The sequence below is a fragment of the Schistocerca serialis genome, chromosome 11 (genome assembly GCF_023864345.2).
Source record: "Schistocerca serialis cubense isolate TAMUIC-IGC-003099 chromosome 11, iqSchSeri2.2, whole genome shotgun sequence".
Classification (NCBI taxonomy): Eukaryota; Metazoa; Arthropoda; class Insecta; order Orthoptera; family Acrididae; genus Schistocerca; species Schistocerca serialis.
The window spans coordinates 149,504,579-149,526,569 of NC_064648.1; the positions used below are offsets into that span (position 1 = coordinate 149,504,579).

General features: G+C 41.5%; 1 protein-coding gene across 5 annotated transcripts in view; it reads left to right on the forward strand.

The window, feature by feature from the left end:
• The first annotated feature begins 803 nt into the window (after nt 1-803).
• LOC126427354 (26S proteasome non-ATPase regulatory subunit 10-like) overlaps nt 804-21,991 on the forward strand; it is a 114,385-nt gene continuing 93,197 nt past the window's right edge. For 4 of the 5 annotated variants that reach the window (XR_007576648.1, XR_007576649.1, XR_007576647.1 and 1 more), the window contains exon 1: nt 805-913. The gene's annotated coding sequence lies outside the window, so the exon portion shown is untranslated. Of the gene's footprint in view, nt 914-21,991 lie in introns of all 5 variants that reach the window. The other variant, XM_050089687.1, reaches the window with a different exon arrangement.

Genomic DNA, 21,991 nt, shown 5'->3' on the forward strand with positions numbered 1-21,991 from the left:
TTCCGCGTACTTTCTGTTGCAGCTGCGAAGATATTTCTAATAGCGACCGATAACCTACATACGTATGATATGAAACACTAATAATCGTTCTAACGCCAGCCGGAGTGGACGAGCGGTTCTAGGCGCTACAGTCTGGAACCGCGCGACCGCTACGGTCGCAGGTTCGAATCCTGCCTTGGGCATGGATGTGTGTGATGTCCTTAGCTTAGTTAGGTTTAAGTAGTTCTAAGTTCTAGGGGACTAATGACCACAGCAGTTAAGTCCCATAGTACTCAGAGCTATTTGAGCCAATCGTTCTAACATCAAACTAAAATGTACCCAGAGTTAATTAGGTAAACACGATTCATACGACATTCCTGCCATTTCACACTACTCGCAGTTATACTGATGACTAAACTGATGGATTCCAACTATGTCGTTATTTAACTGTAGCCCCGTCGGAGCATTCAGTATTCGCTAGCGAAAAATAACTTGACAGTTATTAATAACCATTAAAAATAACGGTTACCAAAGAATAACTGGAACTGTGATAACGGTTAGTCCAGAATAACCATTTGGCCCACCTCTACAGTATTCGCTAGCGAAAAATAACTGACAGTTATTAATAACCGTTAAAAATAACGGTTATCAAAGAATTACTGGAACTGTGATAACGGTTACTCCAGAATATCCGTTTGGCCCACCTCTATTGCACGCGAACGCTACGTGCCGAATCTGCCCTTTATCGCGCACGCTGTGAGCCGCGAGCTGGCAACGCCGCCTCATGACGTCAGGGATACGGGCGCGGGGGGGGGGGGGGGGGAGGGGGCAGCGTGGCTGCGTGCGTCAGCTGTTTGTGTGGCGCGGAGAAGCTGGGCTGTCGACAGCGCTAAACCTAGCCGCGTACTAGCTTCCCGTGAGATACTACACGAAGGTAAGACGACCGGCTGGCCCGCACTGCAATTTCGAGCGCTGCGAATATTGCCGCGTTGTTCTGGACCCATCTGTGAAGTTCGCTGCTCCGTAGATGTGCCGCAGTCGCTTTCTGCGGACTTCTCGTACGACCTTCGACCATAGATACTAGTAGACTGGCCTTACTGTGCAGAATCAATAGGGATGGTGTGGCTCCAACATAAACCACGTGACTGTTGGCAAAACGTGGCGGGATTTCAAATCAGCGGTCTGCCATCCTATGTTTGTATCGGATTTTCCCCACATTTCTCAATTGACTGCCAAACGCTTTGTGATGTAACAAAATAAAAGTGATGTTGTTATTTAATTGAAAAGTTGCAGTTTGAGATTTCGCTTACTGTTTTATCAATCACAATTGGCGTAAGAATGATGGATTGACCATTGTCATAAAATATTGCATTATGAAATTTTTAATTGCAGTTTCGCGTGGCTTGAAGCAGTCACAGCTAGTGTGCTATTGATTAAGAAATTGCATTATCGTCTTTCTAATTACTTCATGATCGTAGATACGATCATACTTGGTGGTGAAGTTATTGCTATGACAAAACAATTTCCTAAGGGACCAGAAAGTTCTTATGGGCGCAAAACAACTGTAACATCACACAAAAGGTAAATTCAATATTAAAGCTGATGCAAGAAGACGATAAAACAGTTTTCTTTTTATCAATGTGACACGCACATTGGACTGCTGATCTTGGTGTCTGTAATCTTAGCATAATGAATAATTAAAATGAAAATAATACTGAGGAGATGATAGGAATGAGCACTGCTAAATGATTCAGTATTCCCAGAACAAATATTTATTATAACTAAAACATATATCGTACCTTAAGCTTAGTACTACAATGACGGTAGATTTTTATGTCCGTTTCATGTCCATTGAGCGCTCTTTTATTTAGATAGCCATTGTCCTCTTTGGTTGCTCGTGCGTCATCACGTTAAGTTATAACAGTTATTTTTTTTACACTTCACTCAAACTCAGACGTAACACGTTTTTATACATTTAGTAAAAGTTAGATCAGACTGCCACAAATCTGCGTCCGTCTTACTTAAGAAAAACAGTACAAGTGTTTTGCGCTCAAGGCTTCATTTGTTCTGCAGCGAACAAAATAGTGAAGGATCGCATATCTATCCGTATTTTTCTGTTTATATTACCGCCCAAAGAGGACGAATTACAGTATTTAGGAAATTCCACCGTCACTATGCGACGCCTTATTATACATTAATCATTCTTTATAAACAAGTATTTGCCTTCTGGCTGAAAGCTATTTGATGTTTTAATGAAGCCAAAAATAGCGAATATCACAGCTTCCAACAAAATTTACTTTTTTATTTGCGAAAAATTATGCCAGAACCACATTTGACCTGGATTTGTTCACAGTACCATTTATAAAATCTAACAAATACATCGAACGCCACTCTGGTGGGCAGCGGGACGAAATTACTATAAACTATCAATTAAAGTAAAATGTCGTTAAAAGTTCTTTTAAACAGTAAGAGTGGGCTCGTGTGAAAACTCTAAACATTGGATTCGCCACGTTTTGAGCTCTAGTCACTTATAAAACGAAATGGGATATGGGAATAATGTCAACTATATGTGCCAAAATTGTCGACTTTAGGAGCAGGTCCATTTTAGAGTATCAGTTTTAGGTGCACTTCAAAGGTTCAGTTCCCACTATTTTTACAAAAGTTTAAACTATCAGTTTAAAAAAATGATATTTTAGATGAAAGGTGAGACTTTGAAGCCGGTCGGTGTGGCCAAGCGGTTAAAGGCGCTTCAGTCTGGAACCGCGTGACCGCTACGGTCGCAGGTTCGAATCCTGCCTCGGGCATGGATGTGTGTGATGTCGTTAGGTTTAAGTAGTTCTAAGTTCTAGGGGACTGATGACCTTAGATGTTAAGTCCCATAGTGCTCAGAGCCATTTGAATATTTTTTTTTTTTTTTTTGAGACTTTGAAGTTTCAGAAAATAATTTTGGAGTCTACATTTATTTAATAGAATTAGAAGGTAGAAAAAAATGGCACTTAACGTAACGTGCTACAGTTCTATTCTAATACAATATTTTACTAACTCGCAGTTATCACACACATTCTAACAACATTCAGACTTACAGGCATTGGAAGCACAGATTTCAGAAGACGAGGCATCATCTAACGAACGCCTTCTAGTGTGTGATTTACGGAGCTTAGGCCTCTTCGATTTCATATGCTCTGGAAAATAAAAAAGTGTCGGGATAGCATCACTACTTAAGCCAATTCCCTCCAGTCTTAGCACTATGAAAACATCAGGTTTAAAAATGACAGACACTGTAAATATAAATTGTAAATATACATTGTAAATAATAACTAACCTGAATGAGATTTTCACTCTGCAGCGGAGTGTGCGCTGATATGAAACTTCCTGGCAGATTAAAACTGTGTGCCCGACCGAGACTCGAACTCGGGACCTTTGCCTTTGCCTTTCGCGAAAGGCAAAGGTCCCGAGTTCGAGTCTCGGTCGGGCACACAGTTTTAATCTGCCAGGAAGTTTCAATAACTAACCTATCAAAACACTTCTCCTCGAAGTGCTTCAAGCAAAGGCGCGTATGTGCAGATGGCTTAAAGTTTTTCCGTTTCAGGGCCTTATTACGGCCAGAGGTGGTTGTTCTGGGTACTGATTTCTCGGGATCTATGCACCCAAATTGCGTGAAAATGTAATCACATGTCAGTTCTAGTATAATATATTTGTCCAATGAATACCCGTTTATCATCTGCATTTCTTCTTGGTGTAGCAATATTAATGGCCAATAGTGTAGATAAATGTTCAAGCTGTAAACTGGTGTAAACCATTGTAGAAATAAACAGGTCTATGAACTTATAAAAAAAATAGGAGACCTTACTTTTGGGATTAGCCTCGTAATAGTGCCTTCATGCATTATCTCATGCACTCTCCTTAAAAATTAGGTTTTGCGACTATCTTTTCTATCCATCAAAAATCTCCGTCCGTCATTAGCTTTTCGATATCTAAATCCAAGTTTTCTTGAAATTTTGGACAAAGAAATAATACCTCCTGCACAGTCTATTGTAGGTTTTGAAACAGCTTTTAAGTTTTTTAAATATTGAGTATTCACAATTACTAACAAATTTTTGAACTGAGTGACGGATTACATCTTTCTGGGCATCGTCTAACGCTTGACAGGTTTTTGGCGTGTAATGTTTTTTTCCCCTTGTTTTGGAGAGAAAAAGCTTGGCCGTAGGGCATCTTTATTTTCGATTACACTTTTATTAGCTTCGTCAGAGATGCGTTGCACTGTTCTTACCGAGAATTGATTCTGCCGTTGATTTTTGCGCCTATCTCAAAAAAATCACACACCTTTTCCTGACAGTTTTCTTGCGCTTTTAGAAAATTATACACTTTATACAGAGTGTCCTTAGAGTGTAACCTAACACCACTCATAATCGACATCACGCACAATTCGAACGTCAACGCACAGATTCACTCCCGCACTTACGCCGTTGAGTCGCCGGGCCAGCGTGAGAAAGAGTATGATATACCGGGTGACTGAAAGTCAGTATTGGGATTTTAAGGATTGTGGTATTTATTACATTCACCTAACAATTGTAAATAATGTATAAAGAGCAACTCAGTTTTGCTTAACCCTGAACTTGAAAAATTGCTCAAATGTAACAAGTATAAAATATGTAGTCATCAGACCACGTAAAACTTTTAATCATGTAAGTCCACATTAGCTGTCGAAAATTAAGTAAATAATCATCTTATTCGTATTACAAGTAAATTATTCTGTAAATGAACGCGAAACATCATGGATATGTGCAGTCTTCAAATGTCTGATAACATTGTTACAACATTCTCGAAAATAAATGAAAAATTATAGAAAATGAAAACGGAAACAGTGACCAAATGAACTGAAAATATTAAATCACAATACTTTCGCGTAATCTAAGCATATCTTTCTGTGATACTGCAGGTAAATTGGTGGACACATTTTGGTGCATTTGTACGCCGTTTTTCTTTTCTTGGACCCAGGACACTTAATACACCTCTTCATCTTCTCCATTCCACCACGTGGTATGCTCTTAATATTTCTGCATGAAATAAGCTCCAGAAATATTTGAGATTTAGAACGCCTTTGTCCCAAAATTCGAATCGTGGCTTTTAGTCCTGGCATTATCCTTATCAGAATGTTTATGCTGCGGTGGATTTCTTACTGTAACAGCCTCAGAACAACCCCACTTGAAATCATTTTTTCCATAAAACTAGTGAGTTTGCTCTGAGGAATTGTCTGTAGTACAGATCACACCAGGCTCTTCTCTCAACAACTTATTTTATTCACCAGTATTACTCTCTGTTTCATGGCGATCATCAGCTACCACAAAACCAGGATCAGCATCAGAACTATATAAGGTATCGCAATCGTTCCCGTTTACCTCTTCGCCTATATCATATAGCAGCTCTTAGACCCATGCATCAAAATTTAGACCAGCTGCAGACAGCTTACTCCTCTTACACTTAGAAAAAAGCCATTCCGTGCGATAGCCGAAAAATAAGAAATTCACTCTTCCAGTAAAATTCTATAAAATAAAAAATCCGAGAAAGGAGCCGGGAACAAAACGTGCAGTAATTACACTCCTGGAAATGGAAAAAAGAACACATTGACACTGGTGTGTCAGACCCACCATACTTGCTCCGGACACTGCGAGAGGGCTGTACAAGCAATGATCACACGCACGGCACAGCGGACACACCAGGAACCGCAGTGTTGGCCGTCGAATGGCGCTAGCTGCGCAGCATTTGTGCACCGCCGCCATCAGTGTCAGCCAGTTTGCCGTGGCATACGGAGCTCCATCGCAGTCATTAACACTGGTAGCATGCCGCGACAGCGTGGACGTGAACCGTATGTGCAGTTGACGGACTTTGAGCGAGGGCGTATAGTGGGCATGCGGGAGGCCGGGTGGACGTACCGCCGAATTGCTCAACACGTGGGGCGTGAGGTCTCCACAGTACATCGATGTTGTCGCCAGTGGTCGGCGGAAGGTGCACGTGCCCGTCGACCTGGGACCGGACCGCAGCGACGCACGGATGCACGCCAAGACCGTAGGATCCTACGCAGTGCCGTAGGGGACTGCACCGCCACTTCCCAGCAAATTAGGGACACTGTTGCTCCTGGGGTATCGGCGAGGACCATTCGCAACCGTCTCCATGAAGCTGGGCTACGGTCCCGCACACCGTTAGGCCGTCTTCCGCTCACGCCCCAACATCGTGCAGCCCGTCTCCAGTGGTGTCGCGACAGGCGTGAATGGAGGGACGAATGGAGACGTGTCGTCTTCAGCGATGAGAGTCGCTTCTGCCTTGGTGCCAATGATGGTCGTATGCGTGTTTGGCGCCGTGCAGGTGAGCGCCACAATCAGGACTGCATACGACCGAGGCACACAGGGCCAACACCCGGCATCATGGTGTGGGGAGCGATCTCCTACACTGGCCGTACACCACTGGTGATCATCGAGGGGACACTGAATAGTGCACGGTACATCCAAACCGTCATCGAACCCATCGTTCTACCATTCCTAGACCGGCAAGGGAACTTGCTGTTCCAACAGGACAATGCACGTCCGCATGTATCCCGTGCCACCCAACGTGCTCTAGAAGGTGTTCGTCAACTACCCTGGCCAGCAAGATCTCTGGATCTGTCCCCCATTGAGCATGTTTGGGACTGGATGAAGCGTCGTCTCACGCGGTCTGCACGTCCAGCACGAACGCTGGTCCAACTGAGGCGCCAGGTGGAAATGGCATGGCAAGCCGTTCCACAGGACTACATCCAGCATCTCTACGATCGTCTCCATGGGAGAATAGCAGCCTGCATTGCTGCGAAAGGTGGATATACACTGTACTAGTGCCGACATTGTGCATGCTCTGTTGCCTGTGTCTATGTGCCTGTGGTTCTGTCAGTGTGATCATGTGATGTATCTGACCCCAGGAATGTGTCAATAAAGTTCCCCCTTCCTGGGACAATGAATTCACGGTGTTCTTATTTCAATTTCCAGGAGTGTAGAAACGTGTGGTCTATTTGTCCCCTGCGCAGAGAACAGTGCGTAGGTCCTGAATCCCATATCTTGAGGCTGTAAGAAACTCTTAGCGGGGAATTGATATGTTAGAAATAATTAAATTTCCAATTAGTGAGTTTATACGGGATGCCACTCGGATTTTACTAGCAGAACATGAAAAATTGCACTATTAGATTCCACTTCAGAGTCACAAATAATTTCCATTCTTCAACAAAGTAATGAACTCCGTATTTCCGTAATTACTGTCGGACTGTTCTCAAGTACATGTCCAAATAATCACACATTGCTAATAAAGGCTTAACTGACACCGACAACGGCAGACAACACGACTCTTCTCCGACACTGCGGAACCATATCTGATCCTACAGCCGAACCACTTCACCGGCCCTCCAAGTTAGGCGCAATCCGAAGATCACCGACTTGCATCGTCTGCCTTTTCGTTTAGCAGTTGTTTATTTTTATGCTGGTTATTAATACCTGTGAAATAATGGAGTGATAGCACGCTATTGAGAGATGCTTTAACGTGAAATGTAAGCAAATATGCTGTTTAGTTTGGTTAATATTAACCCTAGGTCACCCAAGCCTTTTTTTCTAACTTGGATGCATAAGGGGGAGGGGTTCGGCGAGCCCACAGGTATTAAATAAGTTTACTGACGAAAAATTACAACTTTCAAAATGGTTTATGTATTTTAACTAAGGCATCGGTTTAATCATATTGTGAATTGTTATAAATATTGGATTGAGTGAATAAAAAATTGACATATTACAATACGAAATACAGATGTGTTCATATACAATAGACTACTCTGAGTCCTCAACTTCAAGGCAAGAGACACACTTCACAATTTTTTCTGAATGTGTGTTACACACATGTTTATGACACTGTCCACAATTCTGTTTTGGTTTACTTAGATTGTTGTACTTCTGCTTCTTTGTTTCAGCTTTTCTTACACAAATATGGCACTGACCTTTCCCTGCAGGAGGCTGACGTGCTTTTGTTGTCACTGCTTTGATTTTCTTTTGTAGAACAGTCTCCATTGATTGAACAATTTGGTTAGATAACCTTCTTGCATTGGCACTTCTTTCTTCTACTTGCAATTTCACTAGTTGGTTGGTTGGTTTTGGGGAAGGAGACCAGACAGCGTGGTCATCGGTCTCATCGGATTAGGGAAGGATGGGGAAGGAAGTCGGCCGTGCCCTTTCAGAGGAACCATCCCGGCATTTGCCTGGAGTGATTTAGGGAAATCACGGAAAACCTAAATCAAGATGGCCGGACGCGGGATTGAACCGTCGTCCTCCCGAATGCGAGTCCAGTGTCTAACTACTGCGCCACCTCGCTCGAATTTCACTAGTTCCATCCCAGCTTGTAGAAGATAAAGTTTCTGTTTGTTGTGTTTCTTTTCATTCCATCTTCGATGTTGCTGGATGAATATGGTGGTTTCATTGATAGCATAAATGTCGATGAGAGAGTAAAATAGAGGCCATCTCTAAGTTCCCCTCTTGCATGTGTACATACGCGCCATTTGATCAATGGTATCAATTCCACCTTTAGTGGAATTATAATATGCATTTATCTCGGTTTTATTCTTCACTCCTCCAACAGTGCCTTTATCTTGGTGCATTGTTGACAACATCAGTAAGTTTTTACTTCGTTTTGCTTTTGCTGTGTAGGACACCAAAGTTACTGGAGGCCTACGTGCTGGGAGGTGCACTAACTCACTGCAAGTTTACAAGATAAATAACAGCTGACTGACATCAACAATCACTTCCTCTGAAAGTACCGAGCGAGGTGGCGCAGTGGTTAGCACACTGGACTCGCATTCGGGAGGACGACTGTTCAATCCCGTCTCCAGCCATCCTGATTTAGGTTTTCCGTGATTTCCCTAAATCGTTTCAGGCAAATGCCGGGATGGTTCCTTTGAAAGGGCACGGCCGATTTCCTTCCCCGTCCTTCCCTCAGCCGAGCTTGCGCTCCGTCTCTAATGACCTCGCTGTCGACGGGACGTTAAACAACACTAACCAACCCTAAACCTCCTCTGAAAGTAAAGCGATTTTTGTAAATATCAAGAATACCAACCAACAAGAAACTAAGTTGCATTGTTGTAGAGATGAGAAATACGAAATCCTACTAAGGGAAATTTTCTATAACATGTAAGCATAGGTGTGGGGGGGGGGGGGGGGGGGGGGGGGAAGGGTTGTTGGACCCTCTAGCGTTAAAAGGGGTTTTTTTTTTTTTTGCTTTTCACATTTAACCAAATATAACATTGATGATGATAATTTATGGCAATGTTTGCCGACAAGATAAGGAATGCAACCTTCAACACTAGATTGCGTACTCACGGCAGTTCTCCTTGGCCGTTTTTTGGTACAACTTGGAAAGAAAGAAAAATTAATGAATGATCGCCGATGCGTCGGTTCTCGATTGTGTTCAGGAGACGTACAGATTGATTGCGCGAAAATAGTTTTTCAAATGACCTCTTAACCTGGATTGCTTTCACGCAATCAGACTCTTCAATGAAATTACCTAAGGGACCTATTTGAATAATAATAAAAAATTGGAAAGGAATGCAAAACAGTGAAATGTTGTAAAAAAAGTTGTCAGATCGGAAATTGAACACATTAATGGTCTCCCAAATACAATCGAGACACCGCGATAAAGAGCGAACCTGTAACAAAGTTCATTTAAACATAAACATTATTTGTGGTTAATTTAAAGAAAAGAATAAGCATAGATTTTCTGTACAGTGAAGCATCAATATATTCTCAAAGAACAAAGGCGTTAAACTATAAACATTAACAAATTTACAATGAATACAAAACTTACATTTTTATGTTTTTCTCATGCATGGAGCAGTCCAACAATCGCTGCTTTTCTATGTGTGATATTTTGTAAAAATTAAATGTCCTGGCGTGCGCGTAAGTATTTTTTATCGTCACGCGGATTACAAAAGCGGTTTTTTTTTTCTTGGTGATAACGTGGTTTCTCACACTAAATGAAATATAACTTGTAGCGGTGCTACACAACACGTCTTAACAAGTCGGCGACCAAACATCAAAGGTAATGAAGTACATGTTAACATATCGGCGACCAGAAGTACAACCAACTATAAAGACTCTATAGAATTTTCCTAACAAATGATAAATTGTTCTTTCTTCTGTTTCGCAGCTTCTTGCTATCAAGCGCTGCGGCAATGATTTTAAATATCTGCGCCCAGTGAGTCATAGTGTTTAAAAGTACCTTTTAAACGCTGGCCGCGCGTCTTGGTATAGGCGCACGTTATAAACAGATTTCGTTTCTTTACTCTCGCGTTGTCATGCTTAGTATCATTACAAACTACAGCTCGATGGCTGTCCTTTTCTCATATGCAAAATGTGTGAAATCCAATAATATGACATTGCATCCCGCGTGAGGAGCGATGACTCCGTCAGGATCATCGCGACTCACGCGTAGTCGTGATATTATTGCAATCGTGAAACAAGTTAGTATTACTTGCAAAAATTCTTTACAATAGATTTTGCACACTACATCAGGCAAAGTGGTTAACGTACAGAGTATCAGGTAAGTATATTCGTACGACTGAAATTGATAGTAATTTGTCCATAGGGTAACTACATGACAATTGAACTGTGCTCTTTGTAGTGTATTGCACAAGGGTAACAAATGTTCATTTCTATGTAAAAGATAATTAAATTAAGACAAAGATACACATACATAGATACATTATATATGGCATAATAAATATTAAAAAATAACAAAGAAATAAATTACTTGACTTCGCAGGAAGTCTGGGTGCTGTGTGCACTCGTGGAAAAAATTTGTTACAAAAAAATTGACATTCTTGTTTTACAATGACATATTACAGGAATATTTTTGTCGTTGTTTCGTCGAAGATTTCTTGCAGTAAATACGTAGCGCTTTACTTATTTGTGGCTTTCATGACCTGCAAAAAAAATGTTTCACTACACTTGGGTAGGTATGAGCTGCACTGGGAGTGGTAGAACTTCGAATATAAATGATAGCACTGTACTTGAGTGGGGAAATTGATTACACTTTCACAGCGGAGGAAAAGTAGGGCATCGCTTTCACTATGGAAGTTGGAGTAGTTGTCGGGGTGTGATGTTGCGTTGGAAATTCGTCGTGGGTCAGGAGCTGGAAGACTGGTTCTGCAACATGTTGAGCCGTATGGTGACGGTCTCTACTTCACTTGACACATGTCCGTGCTTCCATTTATGTTTTCGTACATGAAAAATACAGAAAAAAAATCTGTATTAGAATGTGCTTACTTACTAATAACTTACAAGGGGAGGCCGCCAATTGTGAAATTCAGATTCGATTCATACTGCGCATAATAAAAGCTCATGGCCAGAGGTGTAATGTGGCAAAGCACCAAGATGCACTTCTCAGCCGTTGTCGAGAAAATCGACAGTTAAAAGAAACCGTTGCGGTGAAATATTCTCTACGAGTAATGATTTTTCTACAGCGTCGTGGCGCAGCGGTAAGTGCTCGGGTCCGTAATGCGAAGGTCATCGGATCGAATCTCGCGCCATGCAATTTCTTTTTATTATTAGTGTTTTGTAATTCAAATATATATATATATATATATATATATATATATATATATATATATATATATATATGTATATATATATATATATATATAAACTATTAATGAATTGCTTATGCATGTTGCTGAAGGCGGATCGCTCTCCAATTGTACCGCCTCCATTTTTCCGTTTTTTTAACAGGGTGTACCAAAGCTCTCCCGTCCGCACTGATTTTCGACGATGTTATAAGTTGCGCTAGGGACCGCATCTACCTTCTTTCGAAGTTAGCAGGCAACTACGCTGTTATGCGGCTGCTCGTTTCGGCCCATTCAACATCTGTCCTTCAAGTGTAACGAGCGAGTAACGGAGTTTATATTTCATACTTGCCGCAGCAAATTTGTGTTCGTGGGGTCTCTATTGTAATTCGAACGTTTGACTTACGCTATACGTATTCGTTTCGGAATACCGTTTCTACGTCTTCCGTTAACTATACGTGGTTAACATTATGAAGACAATTAATAACATTTATGAAATACAACTTTGTTTGCGGAAAACATAATGATGTTCGAAGTCGCCAGTTTTTCCAAGACAAATGACTTTCAACAACTTATTATATGCATAATTGTTGCAACTGACTGCCGGGATATATATATATATATATATATATATATATATATATATATATATATATATGAATTACAAAAGACAAACATTAAAAAAAAAAGGGTTGCATGGCGCGAGATTCGATCCGGCAACTTTAGGATTACGAGACCGAGCGCTTACCGCTGCGCCACGACGGTGTAGAAAACTATTAATCGTAGAGAGTATTTCACCGCAACGGTTTCTTTTAACTGTCGATTTTCTCGACAACGGCTGAGAAGTGCGTCTTGGTGCTTTGCCACATTACACCTCTGGCCATGAGCTTTTATTATGAGCAGTATGAATCGAATCTGAATTTCACAATTGGCGGCCTCCCGTTGTTAGTCTAAAAGAAAATTGGATTAGGTAAGGATAACAATTGTTTATGTACATAAGGTCTCATTCTCTTAGGAATGCTTAGTTCTCATATTTATCTATTTTTCTGGTTTTATTTGGTTCGACACGTTTTCGTCATTACTCGGCATGGTCAGTAAATTCGGTAGCAATTGTCAAAATCGAGCTTAAGACTCTTCCGATTAGTGTCTTTATAATTTCACAAGGTACATGAGTGCTTAATTCATTGCTTTATCATATTTTATTTTGAATGCGTTTGAAACACATTTGGCATCCGCGCTCGTTGTGCAAAGAACAATTTATTGTTGAGCGCTCAGCGTACACAGTGTTACGTCCGTTGGTCACAATCACGTGATAATAACTTGACAGTTCCACAACGCTAGCAGCAGTATTCTGCGAGAAGCAGAGCGTTTGGTGTCTACTAGCCGTGGTGTGAGTTTTTACACAGTTTTTCATCGACTCTGGAATACGGAAGCAGCCAGATGCGGCGACTCCCGCAGCTGTTTCGAAGAATGTGTCCGTGGAAAGGCGTACAGTACCGTTTGTGTTAAGTACAACAGTTATTCACTTTCACTCTTCGGCTTTCTACATCGTGGTTTCGTGGTACAAGTACTTATAACATTACTTCACACGCGGTATTTCACACGTGTCCTTGGAGTTATCACCTTTTCAGTTCACACGTTATTATTAATTCGTGTTCACATTTATTTTATCGTCATGTTAAGGTTTACACGCACCACTTTTATACGTGTCCATTAATTACTTGTCTACGGTCGGTTCACACGCAGCAGCATATACGTGTCCATTTATTACTGACTGCATTATTACTACAAAGTACAGTTAACATTTAGTATACATATCATGTCTAAAAATTATTTACAAAAAAATATTTAGTCTCTGTGACTACAAGGCCTGACGAAAAGCGTGTCTCTTGTTCGTAGTTTGTGCGTCCAAGGCACTTTAGGTTTACACTTTGTTCGAAATCTTGTTATTCTTTTCTTTTTACAATAGTTACTCTTTTCTCAAGTTCAGCTCTTTTATTTTCTCTCTATTACGTCGTTAGTTTGAAGACATAGTCAATGTGGCTTCGTTTACGTGATGAACAGTTCGTGTTCAAACTACCATTAGGGAAATTGGTAAGCTTGGTGTTCCCCGTCGTGCAATTGCACATAACAAATCTTAATTGAACTCGCAATTTGCGGAGAATAAGCATAGCCCGTCGACAACCAATGTGTCACGACTATCCATTCGTATAGCCTGTATGTATCAATCGTGCAACCAGTTCGTAAAATTCATTTCTCTACTGGATAAGGTAGGATGGTAAGGATACTGGTTAGAGGAAAACACAAAAGACTTTTATGGAGTGAAGAGATTTGAAGACACAGCGTTAGTGACGTATGATATGATGGGCTTAACATAAATTATCATCACCTTAGTTTTTCATGAGAAACAGTATAATTAAATCGATACAGTAGTTTCAATGTCGTCTGATCCAGCTCTCTAAAGAATTTTCTATGCATATCTAAAATTACTTAAACCATGCATTAGCAGTGAACTGTGTCTGTTAACTATCTTCTGTTCCATGTATCGTAAAATTGGTTTTCTAAAAAAAAAATCATCGTATCTCGAGGACCTGAAATAGATATTTCTAGTACTAAATTAGTTTATTTATAAATGATCTTTGTAAGTATTTCAGCTGCACTGTGCCGTAAAATTGTTATGAGCGTATACGGTTTTCTCCGTATTATAATAAAATAATTGACTTGCGCACTTCTTTCCTGCTACCTGGGTCGTTGTTGACTTACTTGATTCTTATATACTAAGCTGCTGCCTTTTGTCTGCTGCGTTTCATAGGTGGTCTCATAAAATTTGTTGTCACACACTCCGGGTCTAGTGCAGCAGGGGATACAACCCGTCGGCTTTGGACAAGGACGTCACAAGCCGCCAGAGAGCAGTTTACCATTTTCGCTTTTGCTGTTATGTTTCAGTTTCGTTTTTTTACTGATTGCTTAATAAAGTGGATCTGTTTATTCTATCTCGTGAGATTTTTTTTTTAAAAAGCCAAAAAACACTTATCAGCCACTGAAGGGAGCTACAACACTAAGAAGAATCGCTTCTCGATTGGCCACTTGTGACGTCATTGTCCAAAGCCGACGGGTTGTATCCCCTGCTGCACTAGTCCCCACACTCCTTATGCATAACGTAACATTTACCTCATTAGAGTAGGCGACCTTAATAAATATTTTTTTTATACCTACGAGCAATCATTCTGGTCTGAATGATCATTTTAATTTATTTCATTCAAGAGGAGAGAGCTTTGCTATACTTAAAACTAGTGGTAGCAGGTGGCACTTAGCACGTCCCTACTATAATATTTATTTGTCAGCTCTTTCGGCTGTGGCCGTTCATGGCTCAATTAACTTAAAACTAACTTACATATGAGGCAAATCTTGCTCTCCTACAATAAATGTGTTTTACTTCAGGTGCTCACATAAATTACTTATCTTGTTGTGGCAGGTCGACAGGATGTTAGTCCTGTGCATTGCTCTTACATACGTTGGTACTTCACACATAGTATGACAACTTATAGTGTGTGTATATTTTATTTTAGCAGCTTAACTTAACAGATATTTTCAATGGTTGACTCGGTATTTCTTCATGTCTGCGTGATGAAACAACCCTTTTATTCGTCCAGATACAGGGTCAGCTAATAGATAGCAACCAATGTGCGGCTTTCTTAAGGTAATATATGGTCCTTCATACTAGTGCTGCCACTTGCGATTCTTATGATGAATCAAAGATGGTTTGAAGTGGGTCTTTAATAGCACTCGTTCATTTATACGATACGATAAGACTTTGCTAATGTGTTTGTCATTCGCCTTTTTTCTTAGGTTGGCATGAGTGGTTAAAGATATGAGAGCTTATTGGTTCCGCAGCTTCACCGTGGAGGCCTAAAGAAGCTGCTAATGGTTTTCCGACTGGGATGGAGCTGAAATGTCAGTTATTTTTACTTCACTAGTATTTTGCGACATACCAGGTCGAAAATTTGCGTTCGTATCCCATACGACTTGTGCATCTCTTGATTGCGTGTTATTTGACATCGCGTTTGGTGCTTGGTTCGCCTGTGTGCAGAAAATGGTCGGATTTCCTTGGCTATTATGACCGGCGGGGTCAGGAAAAGCATGCGACGAATTGTCTTGACTATTGTTCCTGAACTGTTGGTTGGGTTGGTGAGAAAATGTCGCATTTTTCGGCTGTGCAAAATTCCTTTGGTGAGAGGGAGTGAAGTGACTCGGCTGACTGTACTGTTGTGGTCTGTTATAATTGTTCCATTTCTTTCCCTTGTGACGATTTCCATTATTCGTCTTGTTGTTCTGGTACTGGTAATTACCGTTGTGATTTATCGGTGAATTACCGTATTGTTGCTGTGTGTTTTGATAAATCGGATTGTATCTATTCTGGTGTGGATATTTGTTATATTGTTTTCCATTACGGCGGTTGAAACTGTTATGATTGCCGTAAGGCTGAGCATTTGGTTGTCCCGTGTTATGTTGGTACGACATTCCATTGACCCAATTTGTTATGTGCTGCTGCGGAGCGGGCGGCCCATTATTATAATTATTCCGCGCACTCGCACGCGCATCCTCATAGATCATATCCAAATTGTCAAGAACAGAAAGAAAGGCTTCTAGGTCTTCTTCACTCACATTAACTAGTTTTTCTCTTATTGACACAGGAAGTTTTGACTTTAAGATCATGATTACATCTTTGGTTGAAATGGGCGTGTCCCAATACTGAATTTTACGTAGATATTTTTCAAAATAACGTCTCAAACCTCCTCCTTTGGTGTTGAAAGGTTCGGCGTTGTAAACCTCCTTTCGGAGTCTTTGTTGTATACCTGAACTCCAGAATTTATTCAAAAAACGCTTTTCAAAATCTGCATAGGTGTGACATTTGTCTATTATTTCTGTACCCCAAATTGATCCTTCACCGCGTACATAGCCTAAGATGAACTGTATCCGCTGCCTGTCGTTCCATGATTCCGGAAAAGCACCTGTGAATGATTTTAGAAATACTATGGGATGTATATTTCGTTTTTCAGGTATAAAAGGCTGAAAAACTCTGTGTTTTAGCACACTCTCGTCTCGCATTAGTTCAACGAGAGTTATTTGATCGGCATGACTACGTGACGTAGAAGTTTCGTCACGCGTATTATTTACTGTTGGTGAGAATTGTACCTGACTCGCGGGATATTGACGATTATCGTGTTCTGGCGGTAGCGAATACTCACTTTGATTGTCACCTTGCAATTCCGTAACTTGTCGTCTCAGTTGATCTATATCATTGCTTAGCTGACGTTTCCATTCCGGAAGATCGTGACTACATGCTCGTCTGATTTCACCTAATTCACTGGTTAAAGTGTCACCAGAAGTACCGGGAGCGGTTAAGATTTCTGCTGTAGCAGATTTAACCGTACCCTTTAGTTCAGCGTGTACCTTGCTGACACTGTACCGTTCTTTAGATTGCATCCACTCTTCAAATTCCCTATTAAGTGTATTTCTTATACCGGTGTTGACATCTGCGATCTTTTTGTCAATATTGACATCGGATATTTGCTGAGCAAGGTCTTCAACTCGCTCGCCAACGTGGTTGACACCTTCTGTCAGTTGGCGTACTCTCTTTGAAACATCACTGTAATGTTTCAAAGAGTCACTCGCAGTTGATTTACACACATCTATTTGGGCCTGCATATCTATGAAGTTGCTACCAATATTGGTCTCGGCGGATTCCACCATCGAAAGAACACTATCAATTTTTGCATGTACGCTTGCGTTCAGCTCGCTTGCGTAAGCAGTGGTAATGGCTTTAATTTTTTCCTTCATGGTGTCATTCGAATTTCTGATTTGTGCTTGGATGTCCTCTATCCTTGATTCTAAACTGTTGAACCTGCTGTCACTTTGATTTGCTAACTGACTGATTTGCGTTCCAAGATTGTCACTTTGGTTTGTAAGCTGTGCCATGTTTGCTTCAAAACTGGTTTTCATATCAGCAAACAATTTTAGTATATCTGACAGCGAGCATTCACGTGACTGCGATGCGGTCTGTGGCGCCGACAGCTCACGTGTCGCTTCGTCGTCTGTTGTTCCCTCACTACGAGATTCAGGTTTGTCTACACCCGCGCGCGGTCTAAGTTGCCTTGGTTGCTCATCAGCCATTGTAAATTTAAAGTAGTTACACTGCACGAGCTAGAAAAGATAATTTTTTTAATTATGATTTTCACTTGTCAGGTGCGCCAAGGATTTCGCGTCCTGATTTCTCAGATATTGCTTGCGCGTTATAAACAATTGAAACTCTGACACACGAAAATGCCAATATGGCAACGGGAGTGATAAAATAAATGAAAAACACTTATAGAGCACTGAAACTGGCACAGATAGCGGCCATTGTGATTCACTAAAATGCACAACAATGGAAATTCTTGCTAACTATTTCTAACTGTTGTAAGCGAAATGATGTGATAGAGGCGGATCTAATAGCAAAAGGAAACAGAAACTTGGAAATTAAATTGCTTGAAGAAAAGGAAAAAAGCGTAGAGAGTGAATGTCACGAGCCGACTGAATGCTCGGTACGCAAAGCTTCAAACGTAATGAAAAATCGTACTCACATTAGTTGTCTTGCGCACTGCTATTTATTGCTGTTGTGGATTCTTACTGCGATTTTCTGCATATGCGTCCTTTTTTTTTTATCACTGGTTTTGGCTTCCAATTTTCTCCAGATGGTAGCATGAAAATAAAAAGAACAAATTAGTTTTTTAGTTAGGTCCCTGTTCGGGCGCCACATCTAACGTTAAAAGGTTTTTTTTTTTTTTTTTTTTTTTTTTTCACATTTAACCAAATATAACATTGATGATGATAATTTATGGCAATGTTTGCCGACAAGATAAGGAATGCAACCTTTAACACTAGATTGCGTACTCACGGCAGTTCTCCTTGGCCGTTTTTTGGTACGACTTGGAAAGAAAGAAAAATTAATGAATGATCGCCGATGCGTCGGTTCTCGATTGTGTTCAGGAGACGTACAGATTGATTGCGCGAAAGTAGTTTTTCAAATGACCTCTTAACCCGGATTGCTTTCACGCAATCAGACTCTTCAATGAAATTACCTAAGGGACCTATTTGAATAATAATAAAAAATTGGAAAGGAATGCAAAACAGTGAAATGTTGTAAAAAAAGTTGTCAGATCGGAAATTGAACACATTAATGGTCTCCCAAATACAATCGAGACACCGCAATAAAGAGCGAACCTGTAACAAAGTTCATTTAAAGATAAACATTATTTGTGGTTAATTCAAAGAAAAGAATAAGCGTAGATTCTCTGTACAGTGAAGCATCAATATATTCTCAAAGAACAAAGGCGTTAAACTATAAACATTAACAAATTTACAATGAATACAAAACTTACATTTTTATGTTTTTCTCATGCATGGAGCAGTCCAACAATCGCTGCTTTTCTATGTGTGATATTTTGTAAAAATTAAATGTCCTGGCGTGCGCGTAAGTATTTTTTATCGTCACGAGGATTACAAAAGCGGTTTTTTTTTCTTGGTGATAACGTGGTTTTTCACACTAAATGAAATATAACTTGTAGCGGTGCTACACAACACGTCTTAACAAGTCGACGACCAGACATCAAAGGTAATCAAGTACATGTTAACATATCGGCGACCAGAAGTACAACCAACTATAAAGACTCTATAGAATTTTCCTAACAAATGATAAATTGTTCTTTCTTCTGTTTCGCAGCTTCTTGCTATCAAGCGCTGCGGCAATGATTTTAAATATCTGCGCCCAGTGAGTCATAGTGTTTAAAAGTACCTTTTAAACGCTGGCCGCGCGTCTTGGTATAGGCGCACGTTATAAACAGATTTCGTTTCTTTACTCTCGCGTTGTCATGCTTAGTATCATTACAAACTACAGCTCGATGGCTGTCCTTTTCTCATATGCAAAATGTCTGAAATCCAATAATATCGCCCGCATCTCGTGGTCGTGCGGTAGCGTTCTCGCTTCCCACGCCCGGGTTCCCGGGTTCGATTCCCGGCGGGGTCAGGGATTTTCTCTGCCTCGTGATGCCTGGGTGTTGTGTGATGTCCTTAGGTTAGTTAGGTTTAAGTAGTTCTAAGTTCTAGGGGACTGATGACCTAAGATGTTAAGTCCCATAGTGCTCAGAGCCATTTGACCCATTTTTGAACCAATAATATCACAACCCATAATAAGTTTATTTATTTTTTCTTTCAAAGCAGGAATTTTCTATAAAATATACTGAGACTAACGTTTCATAAAATAGCCAACAAACAATAACTCAAAGGGAATATGTAGAATGAAAGTTACTTGGGCAAATGCAGGGGACATAAAAAAACTATGGGTTCAACGAACGCCCCTCCCCCCTTCGGCGTCCTAGGGTTAATAACTGGAGATTATCATTCAGGCGCGCAAATTCCGAACAGGCAATTGCTGAAAAGGACCAGAATTTAGGCGGTCTTCCTCACGATGCCGAGCAGACCATCTGACATCGGTACCTCTCACCACATTATGTCGTCTTCCTACTGCTGGCTTCTCAACTGCTCTAAGAGAGCTTCTAGCAGCTGAATATGATGGCTGGAAGGCCAGAAATATTACGGCGCAATTCGTCACACGGCACGCATCGATCGAGTTCTTCCCACCCTCAGAGGTGAACATCGCCTGACGTCAACTGGGCCGAAGTTGCAGGACATGCGAAACACTATATCATTCGGCCTGTTTCGGCCATTCCAGCGGTCTGCTACAACGTCGTTTAACCAGTCGGAAGACACAGGAAACCGTGCATGCCCATGCTCCTCGATATACAGACAAAACTATTTGTGCTGCCATTTCATTTGATGTATTGTCTATACCGAAGACCCAAAGAAACTTGTACACCTGCCTAATATTGTGTAGGGTCGCCGCAAGCATGCAGGAGTTCCACAACACGACTTGGCTTGAAATCGACTAATGTCTGAAGTAGTGCTCGAGGGAACAGATACCGTGAATCCTGCAGGGCTGGTGTAGTGTAACGACGTAAGTTTTGTATGAATGATTTTCTTTTGACATATGACCATGTGCAGACTTCGTCACCTACCAGTTACAAAACACTTCAAATTATTTAAATTCTTTTTAAAGTTGCCTCTGAATGGTTCTTGAACGAAACTGTAATTAAAACATCATAACTTGAATCGTATGCGCAGAATTACGTCACTCAGCCCAGTTGGTTTGCGCAAACTTTTTTCAATTTAGATGTCGTTTGCTTCTTCTCAGAAATTATATTAATGCAAGTTATCTGCTTTAATAAATATTAAAACCACATTGAATAAACTTTCAAGACTCAAACTCGCGATGAACGCTGTCAAAAATTAATAATCTTGTCACATAAATCAGTAATACTTCTTCCTTAACATAATTCTTCATAAATAAATTCTCGAAACACGTATTTAAACTTTTGTAGTATACACTAGTTTATTATCTTCATATACACTCCTGGAAATGGAAAAAAGAACACATTGACACCGGTGTGTCAGACCCACCATACTTGCTCCGGACACTGCGAGAGGGCTGTACAAGCAATGATCACACGCAAGGCACAGCGGACACACCAGGAACCGCGGTGTTGGCCGTCGAATGGCGCTAGCTGCGCAGCATTTGTGCACCGCCGCCGGCAGTGTCAGCCAGTTTGCCGTGGCATACGGAGCTCCATCGCAGTCTTTAACACAGGTAGCATGCCGCGACAGCGTGGACGTGAACCGTATGTGCAGTTGACGGACTTTGAGCGAGGGCGTATAGTGGGCATGCGGGAGGCCGGGTGGACGTACCGCCGAATTGCTCAACACGTGGGGCGTGAGGTCTCCCCAGTACATCGATGTTGTCGTCAGTGGTCGGCGGAAGGTGCACGTGCCCTTCGACCTGGGACCGGACCGCAGCGACGCACGGATGCACGCCAAGACCGTAGGATCCTACGCAGTGCCGTAGGGTACCGCACCGCCACTTCCCAGCAAATTAGGGACACTGTTGCTCCTGGGGTATCGGCGAGGACCATTCGCAACCGTCTCCATGGAGCTGGGCTACGGTCCCGCACACCGTTAGGCCGTCTTCCGCTCACGCCCCAACATCGTGCAGCCCGCCTCCAGTGGTGTCGCGACAGGCGTGAATGGAGGGACGAATGGAGACGTGTCGTCTTCAGCGATGAGAGTCGCTTCTGCCTTGGTGCCAATGATGGTCGTATGCGTGTTTGGCGCCGTGCAGGTGAGCGCCACAATCAGGACTGCATACGACCGAGGCACACAGGGCCAACACCCGGCATCATGGTGTGGGGAGCGATCTCCTACACTGGCCGTACACCACTGGTGATCGTCGAGGGGACACTGAATAGT